Source organism: Eschscholzia californica, unplaced genomic scaffold (assembly GCF_041429995.1).
Source record: "Eschscholzia californica isolate CP2 unplaced genomic scaffold, dmEscCali1.0.p SCAF_66, whole genome shotgun sequence".
NCBI classification, from domain to species: domain Eukaryota; kingdom Viridiplantae; phylum Streptophyta; class Magnoliopsida; order Ranunculales; family Papaveraceae; genus Eschscholzia; species Eschscholzia californica.
Genome location: NW_028238490.1, coordinates 50,001 through 55,000, shown reverse-complemented (window position 1 = coordinate 55,000; position 5,000 = coordinate 50,001).

Genomic DNA, 5,000 nt, shown 5'->3' with positions numbered 1-5,000 from the left:
CGAGTAACGAAGGAGTAAAGGCCCAGTATGCTTGGTTAAAAAATTGATGTTTCCTTGTGAAAATAGGAAAAACAATAACTTTGCACTATAAGGGGGAGGGTTGAGCTCCTTCCCCAGAGCGTGCACAGCACTTGTGCTGGCACGTTCCCTAGTGCTCGCCAAGCACCATAGGGCATCCAAAGGGCAAAGCTCGGCCTACTACATGATGGGAAGCTTCTAATATGTCGGAATACGAAGAGATTTCGTGCGACCCGAAGCTCGGCTCGGGCGTCCCGGCCTGTGCCGAGCTGTGCCGAGCGCGTCCCAGGCCGTCCCGAGCCAAGTCTCGGGCGTCCCAGGCCGGCCCGAGCAAAGTCTCGGACGTCCCAGGCCGTCCCGAGCTGTGTCGAGGCCGTCCCAGGGCGTCCCGAGCTGGAGCGAGGGCGTCCCAGGCCGTCCCGAGCCAAGTCTCGGGCGTCCCAGGCCGTCCCGAGCAAAGTCTCGGACGTCCCAGGCCGTCCCGAGCAAAGTCTCGGGCGTCCCAGGCCGTCCCGAGCTGTGCCGAGGCCGTCCCAGGCCGTCCCGAGCTGTGGCAAGGGCGTCCCAGGCCGTCCCGAGCAAAGTCTCGGGCGTCCCATGCCGTCCCGAGCTGTGGCAAGGGCGTCCCAGGCCGTCCCGTGCTGTGCCGAGGCCGTCCCGAGCCTAGTCTCGGGCGTCCCAGGCCGTCCCGAGCTATGGCGAGGGCGTCCCAGGCCGTCCCGAGCCAAGTCTCGGGCGTACCTGGCCGTCTCGAGCTGTAGCGAGGGCGTCCCATGCCGTCCCGGTGTCACGGCCTTTTTATCACGTTAGGTCGACCCGGCATATTATGCTCAAAAGACACGGGTCGATAGTGCGGAATATCAAATCCTAACGTACCGTGCGGCGCTATGTATTCCCTCCTAACACATAGCCAGCCTTCCCGAACATATTCGGAGCATCTCGACTATCAAGTCACCTTGGTTCCCAACCAATAATGCGGCATGACACCAACGTGTCCCAACCTACGAGCATAGCTCGAGCCGTCCCGTATAACGCTTCCTTGAGTCATAGACTCTCGCCCACTATAAAGGATACCAACATATGTGCGGAGCACACCAAGCCGCATATGCGGATCTTGCCATCTAGTCTCAAGCATCCGGCACCTTATCATCTCGGCTTACCATCCGGACATTGGGCATAGGAGCATCCATCTCTAATAAGCTACCTCATGCCCAACATAGCACATCAAGGCTTGTCCCCTTGAATAGCTCAATCCTCCTTATGGAATATGCTAGCACGACGCACGCCTCGCCATGGCATGAGAACATGCAACACCTTTTCCAAAGGAACCCGCAGTAACCTATCTCCAGGTACTGTCCCGAGCCATTTCCTATGACAAGGGAACCCGTGCAATATGCTTCTCTCGCATACGCTAGGCCGGCCTCATGGGTTGCGCCACGAGGATGCTCACTTTCGTGCATACCATGCTAAGGATGGGCGAGCTCCCATCCACGAGGTCTTGGCATATGCTGGATGCATATGAGGAAGGGAGACCACCCCCTCCTCATATGCATCCAGCATATGCCAAGACCTCGTGGATGGGAGCTCGCCCATCCTTAGCATGGTATGCACGAAAGTGAGCATCCTCGTGGCGCAACCCATGAGGCCGGCCTAGCGTATGCGAGAGAAGCATATTGCACGGGTTCCCTTGTCATAGGAAATGGCTCGGGACAGTACCTGGAGATAGGTTACTGCGGGTTCCTTTGGAAAAGGTGTTGCATGTTCTCATGCCATGGCGAGGCGTGCGTCGTGCTAGCATATTCCATAAGGAGGATTGAGCTATTCAAGGGGACAAGCCTTGATGTGCTATGTTGGGCATGAGGTAGCTTATTAGAGATGGATGCTCCTATGCCCAATGTCCGGATGGTAAGCCGAGATGATAAGGTGCCGGATGCTTGAGACTAGATGGCAAGATCCGCATATGCGGCTTGGTGTGCTCCGCACATATGTTGGTATCCTTTATAGTGGGCGAGAGTCTATGACTCAAGGAAGCGTTATACGGGACGGCTCGAGCTATGCTCGTAGGTTGGGACACGTTGGTGTCATGCCGCATTATTGGTTGGGAACCAAGGTGACTTGATAGTCGAGATGCTCCGAATATGTTCGGGAAGGCTGGCTATGTGTTAGGAGGGAATACATAGCGCCGCACGGTACGTTAGGATTTGATATTCCGCACTATCGACCCGTGTCTTTTGAGCATAATATGCCGGGTCGACCTAACGTGATAAAAAGGCCGTGACAATTGGTATCAGAGCTTGACCAATCAAGCTTACGAGTATGGAGCTCTGATCCTAGATGAGAAATGGATGTCAGAGCCTGAGCAGCAGGATGAAGATGCACGAGTGAAGATGTATTGCATCCTGATAACCATTTAACAATTGGTATAATAGCCTAGTGGATAGGCCAACGTGTATATTGCTCTGGTCCTGGTGATAGATGGATCAAGAGCTCGATAGCTTACGAGATATGTTCCAAGAGCCTAGTGATAGTGGCAAATGGATGTGTTTTGGGAGCTTGAGGTAACAAGCACGAAGATATGCCTAAGAACATGTGGTATGTTTGGAAGCATACTTCTAGAGCCTGGATGGCAGGTTCAAAGAGATGGTATCTATGCTCGAAGAGTTGACGAAGAGCTTAGTGATTCTCCCACTATGGTATATGGTATACTGGAGTGTGTATGAAGAGCTACGTTGAGAGCATGATTCCAAGAGATGGCTTTCAGAGTGAGATGCATTCAAGATGGTATGGTCTCTGAAGCTATGGTGCAAGATGGGGCCTTTGTCGAGGGATGCATGGTGCATAAGGCGACGAGAGTTCCGACGGAAGGAATAGGCCGTGTGCACGGATGCTACGGTGGTAGCTATACTTGGGTCTATGTTCCTTGGAGATGAAGGACATATGCTAGATATGAGATGGAACCGTATTGACACAAGGAGTCATGTGCAAGCTGTAAGAGTTCAGTGTGACTTGGTGTACAAGAAGGTACCATATATACTTGAGTCCTTTGGAGGTAAGGACAAGTGCAGAGATGGGATGAACCAAGAATGGCACGGTGAGTCGTGTGCGAGCTTAATGCAGTAATGCTCAGTACGATTTGGTGCGCATTGGGTACATCATGATATAGAGTCCTTTGAAGTGGACAACATGTTTGGTATAAAGTGTACCAAGATGACAAGTAGAGTCGGGCTGAGAGCTTGTGGTAAGCTAGTCTGAGTAAGCTTGTTGGATTGGCATCCGAGAGTGGAGCTATGTTGATCCGAGTAATACTTGAGCGTTAGAGCAGGGTATGGCAACAAGGTGTTGAAGGATACTCTCTTATGCTTAAGCCGAAGGTAGCATCGAGTGACTTGTGATGTTGTGAGTTCAAGCTACTTACAGAAGACAGTGGTCAAAGAGTAAGATAGATGGACAGAGTACATCGTTGGGCAAGTTGGTGCTAGATCAAGTTGTGCTTATGTGGTATGGTGCCCGATAGAGTTCGGCACGATGTGTTGTAAGCGCATTTGAGTTCCAAAGAGAACGGACTCACTTGAGATGAGACATGGATATGCTAACACAGTTGTGTGAGGTATGTCGCATGAGTGCTATAAGCCGAAACCAACATTGAAGCTTATGGTCATATTGGTGTGAAGTCTAGATGACAGATTCACGAGACCAAGCGAAGTACTGATGGTAGTTGGAACCGAGTTCAAGCCGTCAAGTAATATGAGGGTCGTTGTATCTGAAGTGGATCGGCCCATGTTTGAGTTATGCATTGGAGGTAAGTTGGAACCGAGTTCAAGCCTACAGTGTGCAATGAGTACGTGGTGACTGAGAAGAGTCAGCTCACGTTTGGGATTCCCGGATGGTGTGTCGTGGTGACATTAAGCATCGTCCAATTCTGGTGATAGTTGGAACTAAGTTCATGTCGTCAGATACATATGACAACGTCGAGTGTGACAGTGCGTAGTAAGCCGTATGGTGCTGCATAAGATGTGTTGGAACTTATGCGGTGGTACGTTCGGATGTGTTCGAGAGGGACACGAGCCTACCAAGATGCTCGGGTTAAGGAGCATCGCCAATGATTAAATGGCAAGTGTGTGTCTGGATGTAGTCAGAGAGGACGTTCCCAAGAGTATGCCAATGGTGGATGGTTTGGTGCCATGTAGTTCTCGTGGAGAGAAGCTACCTTGCTCGTTTAGTGGACATCGAAGGCAACACGACAATTTCCCGAGGAAGGGATGGCACGGATGGTGCCGGACGCGCGGAGGCGCACAAGCAGAGGCTTGTTTGAGTTGCACAGAGGTGCAGGTGCAGAGGCACAAGCGAGGCAAGGGTCGTCAAGAGAAAGGGCGACATTGCGATGAGTTCAAGTGGTATACACTCAAGGGTGCAAGTAGTGATACTTAGGTACTAGAGTGCACTTGATGTGAGAAGCCGGAGGGCGTAATGAGGGTCTCAATGAACAAGCAAACCAAGGAGTCAGAACGTGGAGTACATGGGTACGTTGGGTCTGATCCAGAGGGGAGTGACATTGAAGACGAGTTGCTTTGCGATGGCAACATTGCAGGCACATGGCAAGACGCAGTGGCGTCGAGATGCTAACTCGTGGTGAAGCCGAGGAGGTGAGGTACCTGAGTTCGAGGAGCGGCGGAGGCTGCATCAGAGAAGCGACATTGAGCATGGATGAATGGTACGGAAGACCATTATCCTAAGGCAGTAGAAGATGCAGAGCAGAAGACTGAAGTAATCCTGCGGGACGCCTACACGATGAGACTGTGTAGTTCGCACGGAGGTGCGGTATGCCGAAGACATGAAGGTGCAGTGGTAGCATCGGAGTTGAGGCAGAAGATTGAAGTGGTACTCCAAACTTGGTCGACGAGGACGTCGACATTACAAGTGGGGGAGTATGTCACGTGCATATTGTTGAGCATGCATATGACGTGACGAGTGCTAGGAGCACG